This window comes from Macaca fascicularis, chromosome 1 (genome assembly GCF_037993035.2).
Source record: "Macaca fascicularis isolate 582-1 chromosome 1, T2T-MFA8v1.1".
Lineage (NCBI taxonomy): Eukaryota > Metazoa > Chordata > Mammalia > Primates > Cercopithecidae > Macaca > Macaca fascicularis.
The window spans coordinates 108,809,694-108,834,674 of record NC_088375.1 but is presented as its reverse complement, the minus strand read 5'-3'; the positions used below and the strand labels follow the sequence as shown (position 1 = coordinate 108,834,674).

The following is a 24,981-nucleotide window of genomic DNA, read 5'->3' as shown; positions in this document are numbered from 1 at the left end:
GGCTAGTTTTTTGTATTTTTTAGTAGAGACGGGGTTTCACTGTGTTCGCCAGGATGGTCTCGATCTCCTGACCTCGTGATCCGCCCGTCTCGGCCTCCCAAAGTGCTGGGATTACAGGCTTGAGCCACCGCGCCCGGCCTGATGACCATTTTTCAATAAGGATATGGACAAATTGCTATGTGTTCTGAGTAAAGTAGATAGAATGATTGTCTAGATGAGTGGCAAACAACTCAGTGGGATGGATGGATGGATGGATGGATGGATGGATGGATGGATGGATGGATGGCTGGCTGGCTGGCTGGGAATGCAATATCTGACTATATGAGTGGCTGTTATACAGAAGAGGGGTTACACTTGACTATATAATCTCAAGGCAGGTAGAACTCAGATAAATATTTAGAAACTATAAGAAACCATGTTTTGGCTTTATATAAAGTAAGGACTTTTTAATAGAATTGTTCAAACATGCAAATAATTATTTTTGGAGATAGTGAGTTCCCTATTATTGCCTAGAGAATTTTGAAGTGGATGGAATCTTGGCATCAACTAGTTTAATCTGCTCACATTGTAGCTGAAGACTAGAAGGTCCAATGTTGCACAGCTGGTAAATTAAAAAGTCAAGGCCCAGGCCTCCAACTCAGGGCTTTTCACTCCAAAATCTCTTTATGTTGCATCAGGTTGCATCAGTTTGCATCAATTACAGGGAGATGAATATGAGAAAGGGATAATTGGGATGGAGTTAGGTAGAGGAACATTGGATAGATGTCTGATAGATGCCCCTTTCAACCTGAGAGCTACTATTCTATGATTGAAGTAAATTTCTTTGCTTGACTCAGTTCAGCTCAGTTCAGATAGTTATTTGATCTGGGCAGTTTAATAACTGCAGGGGTAACAGAATTTTGAACTTCACATTATGCTGCAAACAGGAGGATAGTTCTTGGGTTTTCATGCCCCACTTCCTGCCAGTCTGGCTGATTCCACTTGCATGCTAGCTTTTTACCCTCAGAATCTCACAGGAATTTTCCCCCCTAAGTCTTTAAAATTCTTGGTTGTTGAATAGTGAACTCTGTGATGTGGCATGTCTTCTGTATCTCCAGAGAGATCTTATTATCCGTATCATTGTTGCCACATAAATGCTTTCAGAGGTGTTTTAGGTGTCTGTGGTTACATATTGTGGCTGCCAGCATTTGCTAAGGAGTGAAGAGAACTCCCCCATGGCAGGAGTTATTAACAAATAATAAATTACAGGATTTCAATTATAATCATTCAATTGGTTGTCCCTCCCTTTTCCTACCCAGTAGGCTGGAAAGGCATTGTGTTGCCATCTGGCCTCTGGGCTGCTGATGTGGGTCAGATTGTCACGATTCAAGGATCAGCCCTTTGAGATGTGTGACTGAGGCTGTAGGAGTGAAGGGGAGTTGGAATTTGTGGTTAAATGATTTCCTACAGGAGCTGTAGTCATCTTTTGGGAGGTGCTGTTTGGGGTTAGAATTTTTCCAGGTTGAATATTCTCTTGAATTCCGTGGCATACTTGAAGCTGATATTCCTGCTTCATTAGCCATACAGTGGTGGAGCAGTATCTGGCTAAAACACTTCCACTTGCAGCTTATTTTTGCCAGGACAATGGTGATGAAAAGGAATCTTGATCCCAAGCAAACAAAATGTTCAAATTACCATTGATGCCCTCAGATGCTGGTTTCTTTATAGGCAGTCTCTCTCTCTCTCTCTCTCTCTCTCTCTCTCTTTCCGTCTCTCCCTCTCTTTCTCTCTGTCTCTCTGTGTGTGTGTATGTTGTGTGTGTGTGTGTGTGTGTGTGTGTGTGTGTGTGTGTGTGTGTGATAGAGACAGAATGAGAGAGAGACAGAAATACAGAGAGAAGGAGGTAAAGGGTGTAGAAGGAATGAGTGTGAGCGATAATAAGGCTTTTCCAGATAAAAGCAAGCCACTTTATGCCAATGTGGATTGTCTTTCTGTTTTTTTATATGCCCAGCATTTTCATTCTCAGGTACTCATTAACAGTTTCTTTGAGATTTGGAGAAGAGGAAATCAGGATGACTGGCAATGTTGGAAATTGAGAATAGAATTGAAAGAAGCCTGTGACAAAGGTATGTGTGTGTGGTGGGGAGGTATATGTGACACACATGTTATTCCAGCTACTACAGATGCAGAAGTCACTGGTCACACACACACACAGACTCAGAATGTATGTGAGAAGAGATAGACAGATATAGAGAAAACAATGATCAAATATGAGTTTTTTGTATAGTGAAGAAATATTCTCCAGGAAATGCTTATATCAAAGCTAATTTTCCCCAAACTTATAATGCTTTATTAAACCTCTCAAGTACAACTACAGAGATGGCCAGAGGCATTCTAAGGTGTGAAGGGAGGGGCGTTTATGTAGTAACTGTGTGGTATGAAAGTATTCTCTAACAATTAAGGACAAAAGTAATAACAAAAAATAATAGATAAAACAACTGATCATCCCATGTAGTTAAGGGAGAAAGCCTTCATGACTTGACGCTTAAATGGTTATAAACAGAGAGATTGTGAGATCTTTAGGGTGGCTATTTCAACAACGACTAGTATCAGCAGTAAAGGATGGACCATTCACCATTTCATGTTCCATAGAAATGAACAGTGAGGACTGGTGACAGAGTGATGCAGCATCATGAAACTGGAAAAAAAAATCCAGGAGCAAGCCAGAACAGAGACATGATAGCTATTCATGCCAAGAGCTTCACCAGTATTTTCTGTTCAGACATGGTCTAACATAGGCCAGTAATTATAGGAGAATGTAGATCAGGAGGGACTAGAACTGGGAATAAGCTTCTACTCTTCTTTCTCACCTGTTTCCTTTGTATATAGGGATATTAGAGATATATAGAATAGATAGACAGACAGAGAGATAGACAAGAATATTACAGAAGGAAAATTTCTGCAGGTAACTGAGGGAAATTCAGACTAAGAGGTCACAGTATTTAGGGATCATTTATTCATTCAAGAAACATTTCTTGCCAGTGACTACTTGCCAGTCACCATGCTTGTCACAGAACTGTAAGTGAAGAAGGCATGCTCCTTGTCATCCAAGAGTTTATAATCTAATGAAGAAAGCATACATATAAACAATATGATATGTGTTATAATAAAGGTATTTGTAAATACCTTTAGAAATACCTTAGGTATTAGTAAATAGCTTTTCTTGAGGAAGCGAGTTATTTTCTTTTAGAGAGGTCAAGGGGAGGTATTATTTGAGCTGAACTTTAAACGATGCATTTATTGGATTGTATGGGAAAGAACAGGGAGAGGCAGGCCTGAAAGGTCATATGGAAAGGCCTTGGAAGGCTTGGAAGCTTCTAAGTGATGTAGATATTATTTATATTGGATGGCAATGGAAGGGTTTTTAAGTGGAAAATTGACAGGAGCAGATTTTCATTCAGTAAATGTAACTACTAGAAGTATGGATGGTGGATTAAGCTGGATACAGGCAATTTATATAAAAGAAGGAAGAGATAGTAAAGTCTCAAACTAAGGCGTTGGCAGTGGGATTGAAGAGAAGATACGTTTTAGAAGCAAATCTTGGTGATGCATTGGAGGCGGAAGATGAGAGAAGGTGAAGAACAAGAGGTAATAGGTTAGCATCCTGGCAAGCAGCTGATGTTGGGCAGGTTAGGGAGGGCAACCCAATGAAGTGGGCCTGACAGGTGGACTGAACTCAATGATAGAGAAGGCAGGAATAGGAGATTTCAGTGGGCAGTGCGTAATGGGGAGTGGTATCAACAATATCATGTCACTAGGTAGCAGGACCTTAGGGCTCATATTTTAGGCCAGGACTTTAAACTTGGAAGTAAGGAAGACTAAAGAACAAAGGTTTCTATCATGACCAGGCAGAGACTTTTATCATAACTGAGAAAGATCAAAATCATACTAGCAGCATAGTTGAACTGATGCTAATTTGTGAGCTTTACGTAACTTCTTAAATTCCTCCTGCTGAAGATCAGTACTTATTGTGGATGATGGGGACCCTCACCAAGTACCTGAAGACCCCTCTGTCTACCAGCACTAACTTTTTATCAACTTGGACTTTATTCTCTCATTGTAAGTCTCCTGGTTACTCATTCTTCATAATTCACCACCTACACCCTGTAGATTAGGCAGATGTTTGATTGATAATCTCCATGACTATTGGTAAAGCACAACACCAGACTGCACCACACTCCTCTTACCCAGGTGTAGTTAGGGGAGGGCTCAGAATAGTATATGTGGTTTAGCTGTAGGAGCAGAAGGGTTGCATAATCAAGTAGTTTGAAAACTAGATGAGTTCAGAAGGTGAACATCAGAACCACTCTGGAGTTGTATTTACATGTTATTTACAATTTCTGCTCATAACAGAAGTTAAAAAAATTATTCAAGACCCTAAACTACCATATTTCCAGAAGAATCACTGAGACCTAAGGCTCCAAAGTCCCTCAAATGTTAATTTTTGAGACTAATGATGCTCTTTTTTGTTAACCTAATGGATTCTCACATCAGTGGTGACCTTGTTGAGGTAGAGGTGGACTCACACCACCAACATTTCCACTCATTTTATCAGCATTCCTTAAAGTATGGCTTCCTCCATTTCTTAGAGCATTTGTTTCGAGTGATTTATGTTATTTTAGGATATCCAGACAACTTGGAGCCAAGTCCTCACAGCTGGATCAGACAACTTTTGGTGACATCTCACAGTGTGGATTATCAAGCCAATGTATTAGTCTGGAGGCTAGTTTTTTTGCCTTTAGCTTTGCTCGGGATGACTTCTGCTCTTCTATGGCAATACTTGAGAGGGTAAGGTAGTTTTTGTTCTCATTTTTTGTTTCATCATTTTAATCCATGTTTCCTAGAATCTACCTCTTTCTTTACCTCATTCTATCATTTTTCTAATCAGGCCATCAGTTACTTACTCTTGCAACGTGTACTCCAGCACCATTTCATGTATATGCTTAAACTAATTCATAGAACACTATTACTATTAATATTTGCATTTCTTTTCACGGTATGCATCTAGAAATCCTCAGCTATTTTTTTGTTTTCTTCATGAAATTTTTAATTCTAGGAACTTTTCATATGAGATACAAAAAATGGTTAAATTCAAATAACACCATGTCCACCATATTGGTTCCCTAATTAGAGCCAAGATCACAAAATCCATGATACAGTGTTGAGAGCACAATCTCACATACCTCACAGACTTGCCTTTGACTACTGGCTCCTCCAGTTGCCAGCTCTGTGACTTTGAGCAAATTTCTTAACCTTTCTGGGTCTGTTTCCTCATTTACAGAGTGGAGATAATAATACCTCATTTTCATAGTTCTTCAGTGGATTAAATGTCAATGGTCTATCACTTTGCCTAGCATGATAGCAAGGTATTCAGTATATGCTAATTATTAGTTTTATATAACTATGAAGTCTTACAGAATTGGTGAACTAAATATGTGACACACTTATTGTGATTGAATTTTTGCATATGTGTTTGTTTCCATCAAGAGAGAAGAGCAAGAAACATACAACTTTTCCTTTTTCTTTTCCAAGATTTTTTAAAAATTGAGTACCTCTCCCTGAGATTATGGAGGTTTTAAAATGTCCTTTAGGGTTCAGTGTGATCATCTGGATTCCTTTACTCACTCTAGAAGATCGGAGGCAGATTTTCATCTGTTTTAGGAGAGTAACCTTAGGAGAATGTTGAATGTTGAATACAAGTACTACTAAAAAGTAGCAAAAATTGCTCTAGGTACATTTATTGTTTTCTTCCATTGTATACATTCCACTTTTTTTTTTTTTTTTGTGGCAACAGTCCCTGATTTTCATTTAGGAATCCAACCATTGCCCATTCTTACTCCTTGTGGTCAGGGTGAAGGGAGGAGTTTATCTCTGACTTAGGAGGGTAAAGAATGTTGCTTGGATATTAGTGGACAGGGATGGGTGAGCATGTGACCTGGGATGTCTAAGGCAGGGTGAATCTCAGGACTATTGTGGGAACTACCAGTAAAGAGATAGCATTCCTCCTCCACTTCTTCCCCCAACCCCGTGGCCCCTGCACCTTGAGATTTGAACAGGGGAGAATGTAGGCCGAGCTGCTACAGCCAGCTCACGACTATGTGTCAAAATTGGAGTAAACAGAGAGAAAAGCAGAGCTGAGAGATTGAGAGACTCACCCAATCTTGATGATATCCTTTGAGCCTCGGAGTGAGGACAGCCTGCTATCCCCATTTCAAGACTTTTCAGTTACATGAACCAATACATTCTCCCTTTCATTTAATAAGGTTTGAGTTGTTCTATTACTTCAAGCAGAATTAGAACTGATATAATTGCTATTTACTTTTTGCTGTGTTCTGCATTCATAATAAATATAAAAAACATAGCAAGATAACCAGGGGTATATTAATGAAAGGGTGGTAATAGAGAAAGGGGAGGAAGAGGAATAACAAGCCCTCCCCTTGGTCCTTTCATGTCTCCTCTTTTCCTTCAGATCAAAGATCAGATCCCTTAACCAGTATTATCACATTATACTTTCTAAGTTTTATTTTGTTTTTAATTAACATCTAATAATTGTGCATGTTTATATTTAAGTGATGTTTCTTTTTTTTTTTTTTTTTTTTTAGGCGGAGTCTCGCTCTGTGGCCCAGGCTGGAGTGCAGTGGCGCGATCTCGGCTCACTGCAAGCTCCACCTCCCGGGTTCCCGCCATTCTCCTGCCTCAGCCTCCCGAGTAGCTGGGACTACAGGTGCCGCCACCACGCCCGGCTAATTTTTTTTGTATTTTTAGTGGAGACGGGGTTTCATTGTGTTAGCCAGGATGGTCTCGATCTCCTGACCTCGTGATCCGCCCGCCTCGGCCTCCCAAAGTGCTGGGATTACAGGCTTGAGCCACCGCGCCCGGCCTAAGTGATGTTTCTATACACATTTACATTATGTAATGATCATATCAGGGTAATTAGCATATCAATCACTTCAAACATTTGTCATTTCTTTATGGTGAGAATATTCAAAATTCTCTCTTCTATAAATAGCTATTTTGAAATATAGTATACGATATTGTTAACTATAGTTACCCCACTGTGTAGTAGAACAGCCAGATAAGAGGAACATTACACTTTTAAAAGGATAAATTCTTTTGGGGGCAAGAGCAGGGTCCTGGTTAAGCACATGAGGCCTGGTTGGGTGCGGTGGCTCACGCCTGTAATCCCAGCACTTTGGGAGGCCGAGGCGGGCAGATCACGAGGTCAGGAGATCGAGACCATCCTGCCTAACACAGTGAAACCCTGTCTCTACTAAAAATACAAAAAATTAGCCGGGCGTGGTGGCAGGCACCTGTAGTCCCAGCTACTCAGGAGGCTGAGGCAGGAGAATGGCGTGAACCTGGGAAGTGGAGCTTGCAGTGAGCCGAGATTGGGCCACTGTTCTCCAGCGGGGGTGACAGAGCGAGACTCCGTCTCAAAAAAAAAAAAAAAAGAAAAAAAGTACATGAGGCCTGCCTGAGGAATTTCTATGGAAACAGGAGTGTGTGTCTGTGGCCCTAGGCCAGCTCAGCATTGGAAACTGCTTGGCAGTCTGAGCATGGCTCCTCCTGTAAACTAAAAATAAATCCTAAAGTCCTCAACTGACTGAACAAACCCTCCCCACCCCAATCTTGGCCAAGTGGACCCTAGATAAATCTTAAAAACTGAGTTCCCAGCCTTGATGGGACAGGAAGTCAGACATATCTTCTTATATCTCCTCCCTTTTGCAGGGTTTAGACACAACTGTCCAGCATTGATGTGAAAACAGAGAACGTAAGGCTGATAGAATAGAGTCTTTGTGGCAGTAAGATACCAAATTGTAAACAGGAGCTAAGACCATGCCAGGCAAAAGTTAAGTCACACACTTCTGCACTTAAAGAATAAACTATGTTCTAAATGCCATCAGGTTTCTATTTTTCTTCAGTAGCTAAACAAGCACTGGCCTCCAGGTAAGCAATATGAAAACAATTTGTAGCGTATTCACTGCCAGACACTGACTCCATCCCCCTGTTCCACAAACTATAGCTACAGCTTTGATTAGACAAGAAGCTATTTCAATAACTTTCTCCTGATAAGAAGACGACAGACCATGGACGGATTCTGGCCAGTTTTCAAAGGCTGCATATGTGAGTGCCTTTATGTCCTGAAAAGACCTTATAAAGCCTAATTATAATATATTTAAATGTTAAGTCTCCACCCCAAGGTGAACATTGGTCAGATGTAACATGTACATTTATTCAGTATGTGTGCATTAGCAGGACCATGAATATTCATGGCTCCTTCTGCAACCCATTGAATATGTTAGTCAACCCGTTCAGCATAAAACTCCTATCCCAATCCCTCCTCCTTCAAAATACCTGCCTTTCTGGCATCAGCCAGAGTCCATGTCAGAGGCTTGTCAGAATTTGCCTGTCACCTTTGTGACTGTAACCCTTTATAAGAAATATAGCTCTCCTTTTGAAATTTATAAATTGTGTAATTTTTAAGTTAACACCCCTCTAGAAAATGATTCAGTTTTCCTTGTCTTCCTTTTCTTTTGTCTTCTGAAGTCAGAAATCCAGAATCTGTTTGTTCTTAGGTCTCAGCCCTTTTATTCTCTCCTATTCTTTCACCAAGGATGTTCTATTGTTGCAGACAGTTATGTGAGCTTGCAAAATTAACCATTCATAGACTTTGGCCCCAGACTTTTTGCTGACTTGAGACCATCAGCACTCAGGATATCAATTTTTTAAAAATCCTTAGTACAGAGATTTGAGTTAATCATATTCCTTATTTCATGGCACATTATAATTATTGAGCTATGCAGATTCTTCTGTGGAAGAGTTGGTTAACTTTCATCCCCATTCTTTATTCCCAGTCCTCTCCTCCTCCCTCACCAGATAATTATTCTGATGAGTTTACTGTGTATCTCTTAATTTGTACAGGTGCTTATAAAGTATGTATTGTTACTTTTATGTTCATAGAGTTTTACTTTTATGTAAGTGCTATTTTTTGTTAGATCTCATCTTTTTTTCATTTAGTATCCATGTTGCAGTATGTATGTCTAGTCCATTGCTTCTAATTGTGCTGTTGTTTTGCATCTACTCAGTATACCTCTGCACTTCCCTGGTGATGAACGCTCAAATTGCTTCTAATTAATTCCTCAGCACTAAAAATAATGTTGTGATGAACATCCTTTTACATATGTCCATTATGGATCTCTGGGAGATATTTTTGGGGATCATAAACACAGAAGTAGAATTTCTGGGTGATAGGCTATGTGTATACTTGATATTGACTAGATACTGTCAGATAACTCTCCAGAACAGCTTTACTTTCTTACCAGTAGTACATGAGATTTCCTAAGCCCACATCCCAGCCAACACCTAGCAATATCTAGTTTCCTAACTTTTTCCAGCCCATTTCACTGTTACTTTGATTTCCCTTATTCATGAGTTTGAACATCTTTATGTATATTTGTAAGTCATTTTGATTACCCTATTCTATACATTGCCTGTTCAAATACTTTGCCCATTTTTCTGTTAATTTTTTTTTACTTTAAGAAGTTCATTGTATGTTCTAGATATTAGTACGTTGTTATTTTTAGACACTGCAAATAATTTCAATGTGTCAACTGTCTGTTAACTTTGTTCATAATGTCTTTCACTGAACAGAAATCTTTAATTATAATGTAATAAAAGTCATCACTGTTTTTGTATTATGTGTGCATGTAAAGTTCTGTCTACAGTGTTCTTTCCTGTGCTGAGATTACTAGGATATTTTGGCATATTTTCTTCTCTTTGTTGTTTTAAGCTTCATATTCAGATATTTATTTCATTTGAAGTCTACCTTTCTATGTGATTTTAGGTGAAGATCCAATTTTGTTTTTATCTACGGCATGAGCCAGGTTTGCAACTTCTTCTATTAATCTGTCCTTTTCCCGTTGATATATGGTACCCACTTTACTATATGTTAAGTTCCCATATAAACATACTTAATTTCTAAGCTCCTTATCATGTTTCATTGATCTGCTTGTCATTGCAATAATATCACATTGTTATTATTACTTGACTATGTAGTATGCCTTAATACTCGGAAGGGCAAGTACCCACTCTTTGCCTTTTTCTTGAAATGTTGACTCACCTGTTCGTGGATGTTTATTCTTCCATAAAAACTTGAGGTTATTGAACTTCTCAAGAAATTCAACACCAATATTTTGAAGTATTTGTGATTGTATTGAATTTATAGATTAATTTGAATTAACATGTTTATAATATTAAGTCATCCCACCCAAGATATGGAATATCACTCCATTTATTCAGATGATCTTCTATGTCATTTATTAGATTTAAAAATTTTCTCCATGGAAGTATTATATGTTGTCATTATTTTCTAGTTGTTTTACAGTTTTTGTTGCTGTCCTGAATGATATCTTGTTTTTAAATACATTTTGTAATTGGTTATTGTTGGAGAGAAGAGCTCTTTTAATTTTTGTAACTTGATCATTTCTGATAAACTTGCTGAATTATCTTATTAGTTGTAATACTTTGTTGATTAGGTGCTTTTTTCTAGCTAGAGACTCATATTATCTTATTTGCAAATAATGTCATTTGTTTTCTTTTTTCTTTCAACCAGTGTATTTATTTCTCTTTCTTTCCTTATAGCTTTGGGCAGGGCACCCCACTATGTTAAACACTAATAATTGTATTGCTCCTGATTTTGCTTCTGAAGGGAATGCCTCTAAGATTTCTTCATTTATTATGAGATATACTGTATTTTTTGATATGTAACACTTACCAAATTAATAAATATCCATTTATTTCTTGTATGAGTTTTTTTCTTTGATATGTATTGAGATTTGTCAAATGTATTTCCTGCATTAATTGAGATGAACATGTTATTTTAATTTTTTAGTATATTAATGTGACAAATTTTAAAGATATATTATATGATTTTTAATAGTTTTTGCATCCTGTTATCAATCTGAATAATCATTATATATAATGATTATAAATGTAATTATATATAATATGTATATAATTATTAAACATTTATTTTGTAGACAACATGTTGAATCTTTTTTGTAGTTTTTATCAACTATAAATGTCTCTGTCATTTCATTAGTTAGTTTTGGCTATTTACATTTTTGAAATTATGTTATTTTAATTATGTTCATTTAACTAACATAGTATTTCTACCATCTTATTTCATACTTTGCCTTTTCTATAGGTTGTTTAAATGTTTTCTTAAAGATAAAATGATTGGCTAATTTTTTCTATTAACAGATAAACTCCAATTGAATAAACAAACAAACAACCCATATTTGACTGTATATTGTTTATTAAAAACATACCTAAAACAAATGACAAAGTAAAGATTTAAAGAGAGGGATGTAAAAGATATGGTAGGTAAACACTGATACAGTTAACGGCAGATTAAAATAGAATTAAAGGTAAAGCATTTTGGTAATTAAAGGCATAACGTATTTTGCAACCTTTTGTAAAGGGTTAAAGAGCAGTAAAAAGTAATAAAAATAACTACAGATAAACTAATGATTTAAAAATAGAATATTATCATCAATTATCCCTCCAAAAAGCTGAAAAAATTGAGTGTTATGAACAACTAAGTATCAGTAAGATTGAAATCAACACAAAATGGATGTTAGTAAGAAAATGTCAGTTGCCAAGGAATCTATATCTGACTTTCTATTTTCAACCATGAAAGACTGTTTCAAACTCCAAAGTCAGGAGGCCCACTAGTTTTAGCTAGATATACCAAAACTTTAAGAAATCCACATTTTGCACGAACTATTCCAGTGCACAGAAAAGAATGAAAATTTTCCAACCAACTTTATCAGGCTAGTATAACCTGGTACAAAAATTAGATAGTGAAAGCCCAAGAACATAAAACTATAGATTAATTTCACTTATAAACACAGAATGCAAATATCTTAATAAAATATTAGCATATCAATTCCAGGAATGTCCCAAATTTATTTCCCAAATACAGTTTACCAAAAGATTGCAAGATCAGTTTAGCCTTTGAAAATCAAACAACATAATTTAAAAATAAATGAAAAAATATATAATCCTTTCAGTAGATTGAACAAGACATTTGATAAAATTTTAAACTCATTTGTAGTAGAAGTTTTCAGTAAACTAGGAATAGAAGGGAACTTTCTTAATCTGATATTGGCTATCTAACAGAAATCTATAGCAAACATTATACTGTACTTCAAATACTGAAACATTAGAACAATGCCACTGAAGTCCGAAAGAAGACAAGGATGCCTACTATGAGTACTAATATTTAGACAGTCCTAATAAATAAGAAATGAGATAGCAATTCCACTTCTGGGTAGTTATCCAAAACGATTGAAAGCAGGGACTTGGGCAGATATTTTTTGACCCACGTTCATAGCAGCATTATCGACAATAACCAAAAGGTGGAAATAACCTAAATGTTCATTTTGTTAATGGATAAACAAAATGTGGTATTTACATACAATGAAATATTATCCAACCTTAAAAAGGAATGACATTCCAATACATGCTATAGCACAGGTGAGTCTTGAAGAAATTATGCCGAGCAAAAGAAGCCAGACACAAAAGGACAAATTTTGTATTATTGCACTTAGATAAGGAACCTAGAGTAGTCAAATTCATTGAGACAGAAAAGAGAATGATGGCTGCTGATGGAAAGGGATAATGGAGGATTATTGTTGAATGGGTACAGAGTTTCAGCTTGGAAAGGTGTAAAATTTCTGGAGATGGAAGGTGATGATTGTTACACAACAATATGTATATACTAATGCTACTTAATTGTACACCAAAAATGATTAAAATGATAAATTTTATATGTGTCTTACTGCAATAAATAATTAAGAAATGTGGAATCAATGTTGAAAGAAAGATAATTTGCTCATCAGTTTCAGACAAAATTGACCCCCCAAAATTAATTGACAAACATTCGAAGATAATAAGAGTGCAGCAAGATAGTCAAATATACAATCAGAATGAATAAGTTCATAACTTCCTATACAATAGAAATCACCAATTCAAAAATATGATAGAAAAATTCTATTTTTATTAACAACAAAAATAAACCCCCAAATAAACCTAATGAAAAAGTGAAATACCTTTACAGGAAAAAGAAAACGTATAAAAGGATATAAAAGAAAATCTGAATAAATTGTGAAATACAGCATGTTAAGATGAGCAGTTGTCTGAGCCAGTTTGGAAAATACTATGGGGGTCTTAAAAAAAATGGAATTACAATATGATCCATCAACTTCACATCTGGGTGCATAGCCAAAGGAATTAAAATTGGTATTGAAGAGATATCTGCATTCCCACTTAGACATACCACTTAAAAATGTACACTAAAATTTAGGTGTTTTCTGTGTGTACATATGTGTCTATAAAATATCTTTAAGTTGTCTGGAAAGAATCAAACCCTATTCCTCAGTGATTATTCCTGGGTAGGGAAAATAAGTTATTGGATTTGGGATGAAGGTTAGAGGAGGCTGTAGCATATATCTACAAATATTCTAATTTTTCAAAGGAAGAATGTATTTCTGTATCATTTCATAATTAAAATCAATTTTTAAAATGTTTTTAATTTGCTGTATGTTTTTGTTGAAAGAATGCATGGTATGAGCTAATAATGATGTGTTCAGTAATTTTTATGCATATAATTAATAGGAGAACAGTTTTGATGTCAATTTTATTTATTTACAGTAATATATTGGCTTATTTTACTAGCAGGCTTCCATGTCTGTTTGTTTGTATTTAGAGACTGCTTCTCTGTTGCCCAAGCTGGCGTGCAGTGGCACAGTCATAGCTCTCTGCAGCCTTCAACTTCTGGGCTCCAGTGATTCTCCCACCTCAGCCTCCCAAGTAGCTGGGACAACAGGTGCAGTACACCAAACCCAGATAATTTTTTGATTTTTGTGTGTATGTGTGTATAGATAGGTTCTCACTTCATTGCCCAGACTGGTCTCAAACTCCTGCCCTCAAGCAATCTTGCTGCCATGGCCTCCAAGCCGCCATACCTGGTGCATGTTTATGTAATGCGTCTATATTAAAAAATAAGAAAAAACATTGATAACACTTAAAAAGATGGGCTATCATATTAAGTCCTCCTTTAACTTCAGCTATACCTACACTAACCCATTTCCCTTTGGTTCTATTTCCAAAAGACAACATGAGATGGTAGGAAAAGCCCTAGACTGGGATATGGTATGCAGTGTTTTTCTGATTAAACAGTTGACATCTATTGGTTGTGTGACATTGGAATTCACTTTTTTTCAAATGAAATATAATGGGAATATCATGGGGTTCCTAACCTGGCAATATCTATGAGTGTACTTTAAAGAGTCTGTGAAGTCCCCAAAATTATAAGGAAACATTTGTAAGTGAGTCTCCGCATTTTTTTTTTTTTTTTGAGGGGAAGGGCATTTGGGAGAGAGATGCTCAAATAGTTCTGAAACAAGAAAACAACAAAAGGTTAAGAGCCATTGACCTAGATGATCTTCAGTGACCTTTCAGCTGTGAAATTCTGTTAAAAGTAATCCTTGAGGCTTGAGGCTCTTTTTTCACCCTGTCCTATCTGTTTCTCTTTCCATTTATCAAACTCCTAAACACAAAACCAAAAACAGTTATCACGTTTCATTAACTATAAAATATATATTTGATTACCAAAGTTAATATGATTATTAAATGGAATAATTCATGTAAAGCCCTTTACCACTGTCTGGCACATAGTAAACAAACAACAGATAATTTTTTAAAAAAAGAACTGTAGTGGAATTTTTGGTGTTACAACAACAATTTTAAATCCCTAAGCCAGTAGGCTAGGCCTGTGATTTTTTTAGCTCATCGGAGGAAGGTGATAAACTTTGAAATAGTCAATGATTAAGGCTGGAAAATTCTTTGAGTTCTGAGAAAACCAGTAGAAACTCAATTAATTGAGAGTTTTAGCTTTGTCCAAAACCTGGAAAATGATAGGCATTCAATTAATGTTAGTTTCTTCTAAAATTTGGCCTCATATTCCTCACTTTTTATCTTTTTTCTCACCTAGAGGGTCGAAGGCCTAGAATGCTTATTAAAGACCTTGCAAAAAATAATAGAGTTACACTTTTTAAAGTTCTTACTAGAATTTTCTATAGCCGTGGTTCTCAATATGTAGTCTTGGGGTACATGTGAAGTCAAAACTACTTTCATTATAATACTAAGATGTTATTTGTCTTTTTAATTTTCAATCTCTCACAAGTATCCAGTAGAGTTTTCTAGATGTGTGATGTCACAATAGCTTGAAAGCAGAACTTGGTACTATAATCTAGTTGTCTTTTATTAAGCTAGGCATCAATGAGATTTTCAAAAGGGTAAAACAATGCCACTCTTCTCATTAATTATTTGTTTTCTAAAAATAATTACATTTTAATAAAAATATGGTCTGTTAATATGTAATGGACTTGTTAAATGAATAAATATTTTAAAAATTTCTCAGTTTTAGTTTCTAATATGGAAAATATTGATAGATATAATCCCCATAAACAAAAGCTCTTCATGTTTCTCAGTACTTTTTAAGAGCAAAAAGGGGACTTGAGGCAGAAATCCTCAAGAATCACTTCTGCTGATTCTACTGAGAATTACTTCTCTGTAGAAATAATTGTTCATTAAATGGATAAAAAATTTGGAGAAAACTATGGTTTACCTTCATCCTGGACATAGTCATCATGCTCAATTTCTTGTTTTTGTGAATAACTTTTAACTTTTTTCTGTAAGTGAAATGGACTTTTTGCAATCACATTTTTTAGCTAGAAGGCTGACAAGAGCCAAATTCATAATAGAAAACTGATCCTGTACACCAGAAATGCTGACCAAAGCTTGGAGATATGCCACACAAAATAATTCCATTTGGGAGTTTTTCATAAAAATGCTTGGATCACCACCCAAGTTAGATTTTCTTTTTCTGTACTCTCTGATCATGTTAACACTTTGCCTCCTTCCAGCAGAATAACTTAAGCTTAAGTCTCGCTCTATTGTATGACTTTGATGACACATTTCTTCTTGATATGACCTCTCTTTGTTTGCCTGAGTGACCTTGCTTTCCCAGTTCCCTGGAGCAGGAGTTATTCTTCGTCTATCTGGATCATGTTCTTTTGCTCCAAAGTCTCTCTGTCTATACTCTGTGTGAGTGTAAACATATGAGTTGGTTTATATTTTATTTTAGTGACTTTTTAAATTTGAAAGAATGAATGCTCCTTAATTATAAAATAGTCTAGCAATATAGAAATTGTAATAGAAGATAGCAACAAATCATCACGAATTCCATCATATAGAAATAATCAGTGTTAACTTCTGGAAAACATTATTTCAGATTTCTTTGTATGCAGCTGGATGGAGAGTTAGACAAAATTTATTTAACACAATGGAATCATACCATTTATGCAATGTTAAATAAAAAGTTAACAATTTTCCATAGTATCTTAATTTTTATTCATATTTAACATGCTATAAAAGATTCCAAAGAAACTTATCTTTATTTTCATTTTACAATCTTCCCATGCCTATTACTCCAACATCATTTCTTGCTATGCTTCCACATACAACCTATGTCTTAGCTATGCTGGATTATTTTTAGGTTCCCTGAACTCACTATGGTCTTTCTTACTTTAAGACTTTATGTACACTTAACAAATGCCTGGAGTAGTTAGGCTCCTCAGATAAACCTGAATAACTGCTGACCATCTCTGGAGACCCACTGCAAATTCTCCTCTTTCCTTAAGATTTATCTGAATCCTTCCTTCACTTTTAATCAGGGTTAGTTGATCACTTTACTGAAAATGGAGGATCATCCTGTGGTTCCAAATTACTTAGATGTGTTTCTGGCTTTACCAACTTTTTCTAGAATTAAAGCTTTAATTATTGGCAGATTGTCAGTTCTTAAGTAGAACATAGAAATGAAGGGGGCGAGAGGCAGTTTTGCATACTGATCATACTGTGGCAAGTGCTATAATTGACATGATCAATAATAGTTTCTTGATTATGTCTTATTTGATCATGTCTATTATAGCACTTGCCACAGTATTCATATCGGTTGTTTTCTCATGTGTTGGTCTCCTTGATGAACATATAAAGAAAGGAACAGGGACAGTGTCTTCTTATATTTCTAATTTCAGTATCAAGCACATTATCTGTCATTTAAGTTGTTATTAACTTCCCTCCAATGAATAGATGAGTGAACGAGTGACCCTGATGTTGCATTGACAACACCCATATTATCTGGATCATCTGGATTCTGTCATTAAAATAATCATAGAGAGATTGCTAATCAGCCTAGCCCACATTCTTGGATTATATGTTGCAGGAGAGCTGTAGAAATATGAATGTTTGGTCACACATAGGTGGAGCTCAACCATCTATTCTTTCAGGCCTGACAAAACTAGTCAGGAAAGATATTAGGAAGAATGGGGCAATTATTGTAAAGAAAAGAGCACTAGGAACTAGCAGCAGGAACTAGTAATGTTGCTGAAAAATGAAGCCTATTGAGTATTCCCCTAATCTGCAAATATTCAAATCTAGAGCCTATGTGGTACACTTTGGGAGACAACATCACCCTTGTCCAGCCTCTGAAATTGCACCAAATGGAAACAATTGCAGGCTTTAATACATTTTTTTAATGCTATTTGAAAAAAATTAGTTTGGATGAGACATGATTTTATTTGTTTACTGGTTGATTGGTTTTTAAGGCATTTAACTAGCCTAGCAAGGCAACAAACAACATCAGAGCTGTCAAAATGTCATCTTGAGAATTTAAGGAAGAAGCAGAGGGTTGAACTACTGTCCTATTAAAACTCTCTTGACAAAAGATAAAGAATGATACTACTGAGTGAGGTATGGAAACATTTTAACATTTAAAAAATTTTAAAATATATTTAAAATCAATTATCTATCTATTAGTCTATCTGCCATCTATCTATCTCTATCACCTATCATTGATCTACCTACCTAGTCTATTGGTTCTAAAAGAGGAATCATAAAGTGATTTTTAAAGGAAAGAAAGTGAGGGAAAGCAACATTTGATATGTATTCTCTGAGTGTTAGGATTTTTTTTTTTTTAACCTCCATGACTTTCAATTTGTCAGTAAGGTATAATTAATTTTTTACTCGCAAGGTTGTTTTAGAGCAAGTGTCTGAAGCAGAATGAGTGGGCATTCAGTAAATTTTAATTTTCTTCCTTTAATCCAGAGTGGAATAAATAACACAAATATTGAATATTTTGTATCAAGTTTTAGAAAACAACAACCAGTAGATGGAAACAGGTTTTTCTGTTTGTTTGTTGTTGTTGTTGTTTAATCAGCCTCAGAGGAATCTTGAAGTAATGACTTTAAGCTAGGGATAATCTGTCTGTAATTGTACATAAGTTCGTGAGCTCCTTAGATCTTGTTCTTGTAGCCAAAACAGATCATCCTATTTGTGAATTTCAGGGTCTTTCTATATTTCCTCTTCTCTAATACCCTCAGTATGTGAAAATGCCTCTCCCACCCTTCATTTCTATGTTCTAATTAAGAACGGATAACCTGCCAATTCTTAAAACTTTAATTCTAGAGAAAGTGGTAAAGCCAGAAACACATCTAAGTGATTTGGAACCAGAGGGTGTTCTTCCATTTCATCCTTTTCCTAATTACTGCACTTTATTTGTAGAGAGTAAGAGGATGTAAGATTTTTATTAATGTACACTGTGGGGAAATGAAAAAAAAATGAGACAACTTAACATATCTAAATAATCTTTAGAAAATGAACACATTTTTCCTTGCAAATTTCATACTTCTTTGGGTTGGATGACTTTATAATGCAAAAAATACACTTGTGAGCTTCTACTGGTAATTCTATGCACTTCTAAGGAGAGCTTCACTCACTTCCACTTACCATGTTTTGCAAAGATTCAGTAATATGTTGCTTAAAACCAGTTTCAAAATCTGAGTTAGTGGCCTTTTAATTGTGTCAAATCATTATTAGAGAGGAAGCTTCCCTCTGTTTCCTGGCTTGATTAATTTCCAACCAAATCCAGAATTGCCTCAATCTTTACTTTTTAAAAATTTTCTACTCTCTTGCTCATTTCCCTACAGTTTACATACTCACCTTTGATTGTGTTAGAGTGCTCCACAAAGGTTGCACTCAGCATGTAGTATTAGAAAGTCTTCTCTGGTTATCAAGGACTCTTGGAACACAGGGACTGTGTATTACACTGCAACAGAACAGCCAGTGCATGCAGTGTGTCTGGTACAAACTGACCTTCAATTTCCCTCATTCAAAGGTCATCTTTATCTAGAAAGTTTGCAAGAAGAGGGATTTTATCTTTCGTTCCTCCCATTTCGGCCACCCAGAGTTCCTCTTCAGTGCCATGTACTCTCCATGACAGTCTCAGCCATAGTTTGACATCACTGGGTATTTCTTGGCACAGAAATGCTTTACCTATAGATTGCTAGCACACAGATGGTAGTAGAGGGGAAATCTCTAAGTGTGTGTACCTATGACACTTCTTTCTTTCTAGCATCTAAGAAATTCAACTGTTCACAGAGGTTTCACAGGGGGGCACCACAGTTTTTAACTTTTTCTTTGTAGACCATACCTGATGTTTCATTTTTATCTTTTATCTTAGAAAGGAGATGTGTAACTCTCTTTGAGTTATTTAATACTTCTGGTGTAATTCATAAGGAACAATTGCCCCCTGTTTGATTAAAACATATTATTGAGAGTTTTAGCAGTGTGGAATATATTATATTTAAATTTCAAATGAGTGTGGTCAAGGGATTATGGGGGTCATTTATGTACATAACCTATATATTTATATATACACACATACATATTTACACACACATACAATAAAGGCACATTAATGTTTATTCAAGATACCAGTGAAACTTTAGACATTTGTAAATATATTCTTAGAGAATAAAGGCTTTCTTTCTTGTAAACGCTTTGGACAGTGATTCGATCGAGGGAAAGATTAGATGTTGAGTTTTACCTTCTTTGGACTCATTATTAGTCTCTGAGTGCTTCACTGCCTTCTAGCGGTGGAATGTGGAATTACAGATGTATGGAATGAGTGCAGATGCCCTGACACAGAGCGAGCTTTGGCTTGAGAATCAGAAACCTATACCTTGGTCATAGCAGCACTTCTAATTAGCAAGTTAATCTCTTCTATTGTAAATAAAGTAAATCCATAGATTTACTTTACTGTCATCTAGCTGTGCAGAGGTAGAATGAAAATCTATGGATTTCTCTTTTTATTATAGGTATAGACTTACTTTATAATAGAAAGAGATTAAATATCAAATTTAAATTTCTAATTGTTCTTTATTAGTATTTATTCAGTGAATAAATGGTGATTGATAGATTGGTATGAATTGGTTACTATTTAGGGTTAACTTCTATATACACAGTAATTTTGCTATCATTAATAGTATAACTGTAGCTTTTTCACTAGTAAACTAACAGACTAGTATTTTGTTGATTACATAGCATGATTTAAAGTTCAGAAAGTACAAGTCCTTCTTAATATTAAAATTTAAAACCCAGATTAGATAGATATATTATGAGTCTAATCAGAAGAATGAGCCTGTTTTTTTTGTTGTTGTTGTTGTTGTTTCAAAAAACTTCTGCTTCCAATAGGGGCTTGTGATTTTGAACACTCACTGATGAATTTCAGTTTAGTTTGAATTCCAAAAGTGAAGGTGGAGGAAAAGTAGCTTGATTTTTGAGTGAAAAGAGGATAAATTTGGATAGCACCAATTTAATGGAGAGAATTATCACTCTTTTAATTAAGTATGGTGTGCTTGGCTTTTTTATTTTTACTTGCAAATTAAGGAAGTAATCTTTAAAGTTCTTACTAGTTCTGACATTCTGGACATTTTATTTGGGTTTTTTTTTTTTTTTTTTTTTTTTGAGACGGAGTCTGGCTCTGTTGTCCAGGCTGGAGTACAGTGGCCGGATCTCAGCTCACTGCAAGCTCCGCCTCCCGGGTTTACGCCATTCTCCTGCCTCAGCCTCCCGAGTAGCTGGGACTACAGGCGCCCGCCACCTCGCCCGGCTAGTTTTTGTATTTTTTAGTAGAGACGGGGTTTCACCGTGTTAGCCAGGATGGTTTCGATCTCCTGACCTCGTGATTCGCCCGTCTCGGCCTCCCAAAGTGCTGGGATTACAGGCTTGAGCCACCGCGCCCGGCCTTATTTGGGTTTTATAGTAGTAAACTTTCTACTGAGGATAGTATATTTTGTACATTATTCTTCTACTAATCATTACTTCCCTCACTGTTCATAATAAATTCATGTATTTTCTCCTTTTAGGCAGGAATAATGTATTTTAAATTGTTTTTCTTCTACTGGAAACTTCAGGACAATCAGCTTCTATTGAGAGTGATTCTTCCATTAATATCTTTGACAGAGAAAACCCATGGTGTATAACTCTTATTTCCAGAGCTTGGGTTGTCTTAGAAAGTAGCTACTTGGGATTATGTTTGATAACAATTGCTGTGATGATCATGATAAACTAGAACACCTGAGGTCAACTCATCAGTATAAAGCCTTTCTGTAAATGCTTTACAGAAGCATTGGGCAGCAATTAGATTGAGGAAAATATCAGATACAGTTGAGTTTTGTCTTCTTTGGGGTCCTTATTATTAGTACCCGAGTGCTTCACTGCCATCTAGTTGTGTGGAGGTAGAAGAAAACTGCATCTGATCCCACGGCAGGAAACTGTTTGTGTTTGTGGAGATGGAAGAGGAGAGAAACTATAACTTGATGAAACGTTTATTGCCAATTTTTATGAAGTACAGTTTTCTGGATCCTATATCCAGAAGGCCATGACAATAAATTTAAACATAGTTGTACAGAGTTCTAGTAGTGACACAAAAAGATGCAAATATTCTGAATATTCATGTGGGAAACTACTACATATTCTTTGTTCAGGATGGGATGTGTTATAATGTTTCTAGAGACATTTTGGCTCCTAAACCATGTCATTTAGCTCCTTGGATAGGTTTGTCAATAATTAATTAAAACAAAATCTGGAAAATCCAAATTTTGAAACTCTGAAATTTTTTTAAACCCTAATTTTATTCCCAACCACACAAATCTCACTTTATTATATAGTTCTGAAAGTAGCCCCAAATGATGTTTATTTTTTTTCTTCCATTCACTTTTTTCTTTCTTTCTTTCTTTTTTTTTTTTTTTTTTTTTTCTGAGGTGGAGTCTTGCTCAGTCACCCAGGCTGGAGTGCAGTGGTGCGATTTCGGCAACCTCTGCCTCCTGGATTCAAGCAATTCTCCTGCCTCAGTCTCCTGAGTAGCTAGGATTACAGGCACCCGCCACTGTACCTGGTTGATTTTTCTATTTTTAGTAGAGACAGGGTTTCACCATGTTGGCCAGGCTGGTCTCGAACTCCTGACCCCATGATCCACCCTTCTCGGCCTCCCAAAGTGCTGGGATTACAGGCGTGAGCCACTGCGCCTGGCCCCATTCACTGTTTTTTAACCAAGGAGTTCAATGAATGTGGAGCCTTACAAAAACACCTGACACCAAACAAAAGTAATATAGTACAGAACTATAGTTAAAATGAAAGAACAGACATATACCCCAACTACCAAAGCAAGAGATCATGTTAAATACCTTAATTTCATGTATGTGTCTCATTTCTTCTCTGGGTTAGTTCTTATCTTGGGCTAGTTTGTGTTGGCTTCTTATTCAAAGTAATAACTCCTTTGTTCTTGGACATACTCATAAAGTGGGGTGTTGCTATCTACACAGAAGGAACCAGAGCCTGTTCTTTCCTTTCTGTGGTAACCACTGGCCTCAGAGCCTCTTGTCTGTTTATTGCTCACATCCTCACTGTATATTCTGATACCTCCTGACAGACTTGATTCTGATTCTTGCCTTTGTCTCCCCCACTGCATGTGGTTGTACTGCTTGATGAATATCTATACCTATACTCTTCAATTCCTGTAGGCTGTCAAGAAAGTGACTGAAAATGTATCTTTGACTTTTGCTGTCATTTGACTGCTTATAACTGTCATTTGATTGGCCATTGCTATATACTTGTCTTTCATTGGTACTGAATCCAGATTGACCCTGGACATCTCTTGATGGCCCATGACTTGATACCTATCTGGCAAAACCTGTGCTGGATCTTACCTGCCCATGAAAAGTTGTGTCTCCCAAATGTTGCTGGCTAGATCCGTGTAAAACTATTGTATTGAACTCTAACTTCCCATGCCTAGATCCTAATTGCTCATGAGTGTCTTTCTCCCAATCTTCCGAATGCCTTTTATTATCAGTATGGGATTGCTGTTTTCTGATTGAACTAGATTTTGAATGGACATGAACTGATATGGATTGTCCACGGTCAGATCCAAGATGGTCATTTGACTGGCTATAGGTGCATCCCTCCCTTCTGGCTGTGTTATATCTAGGTTGAACATAGGTGTTGTTTGACTGTTTATGAGTTACTACAGAATGTCCATGACTAGATTCCTGACTTCTTATAATGGGTCTAGACTGATACTGAAAATCAATTGAATGTTCATAACTTATCATTGACTGTTCATGATTTAAACCGTGTCTTCCTGTTCCTTTAGTTGCTTTGGATACTATCAGGTCAGAACTAGAAAATGATTGTCAATGTCTAGACAGTTGCTCGTTTGTGGCGCTATCTATTGACCACGAAAGGTGAGAATTACAGATGCTTTTTCTGCGGCCACCAGAAGGCCCATACCCAGTGTGTCCATAGTCATATTCCGCAGGTCCATAACTGCCATGTTTCCAAACGTCACTTGATCCATGCCTTTGCCTTTCACTACTATGTGACTGAAAATGACTTGTTCTAGTAGATCTGGAACCTGTCTCTGTGGATTGTCCATAACCAGAATGGCCATGTCTAGTGGTATCTCCTGTCTGTCCATGAGTAGTTTCCAGTCTCCCATGAATGACAGATCCTGACTCTCCATGTTGGGATCCGGCTTGGCCATGAGTGTGTCCTGAATGTGTGTGTGAGCCCACTGAGTGCCCTTCACTGTCACTGTACTCACTGTGGCCATATTCCCTTCTTCCAGCTGTCCTGGAACTTGTCTGTATGGACTCTCCATGACTAGACTGGCCATGTCTAGTGGTATCTCCTGTCTGTCCATGTATGGTTCCTTGTCTCCCATGAACGGCAGATCCTGACTCTCCATGTTGGGATCCGGCTTGGCCATGAGTGTGTCCTGAATGTGTGTGGGAGCCCCCTGAGTGCCCTTCACTGTCACTGTACTCACTGTGGCCAGATCCCCTTCTTCCAATTGTCCTGGACCCTGTCTGTGTGGTTTGTCCATGACTAGAGTGGCCATGTTCAGTGATATCTCCTGTCTGTCCATGAGTAGTTTGTTGTCTCTCGTGAACTGTGGATTCTGACTCTCCATGTTGAGATCCGGCTTGGCCATGAGTGTGTCCTGAATGTGTGTGTGAGACCCCGGAGTGCCCTTCACTGTCACTGTACTCACTGTGGCCAGATCCCCTTCTTCCAGCTGTCCTGGACCCTCTCTGTGTGGATTGTCCATGACCATAGTGGGCATGTCTAGTGGTATCTCCTGTCTGTCCATGAGTAGTTCCCTGTCTCCCATGACCTGAGGATCCTGACTCTCCATGTTGAGATCCAGCTTGGCCGTGAGTGTGTCCTGAATGTGTGTGTGAGATCCCTGAGTGCCCTTCACTGTCACTGTACTCACTGTGGCCAGATCCCCTTCTTCCAGTTGTCCTGGACCCTCTCTGTGTGGATTGTCCATGACCAGACTGGCCATGTCTAGTGGTATCGCCTGTCTGTCCATGTATAGTTCCCTGTCTCCCATGAACGGCAGATCCTGACTCTCCATGTTGGGATCCGGCTTGGCCATGAGTGTGTCCTGAATGTGTGTGGGAGCCCCCTGAG

The 24,981-nt window shown here is 36.9% G+C and overlaps 2 long non-coding RNA genes across 2 annotated transcripts in view; both read left to right on the top strand.

The window, feature by feature from the left end:
• Positions 1-11,084, top strand: LOC135971056 (uncharacterized). The gene is made up of 2 exons (XR_010587120.2): positions 1-2,105; positions 3,997-11,084. It is a non-coding gene; the product is annotated as an uncharacterized lncRNA (long non-coding RNA).
• A 2,725-nt stretch (positions 11,085-13,809) lies between these two features.
• Positions 13,810-24,981, top strand: part of LOC123567167 (uncharacterized) — a 30,221-nt gene continuing 19,049 nt past the window's right edge. Inside the window, exon 1 of the long non-coding RNA XR_006689969.3 lies at positions 13,810-13,930. This is a non-coding gene — a long non-coding RNA (uncharacterized lncRNA). The remainder of the gene's footprint in view (positions 13,931-24,981) is intronic.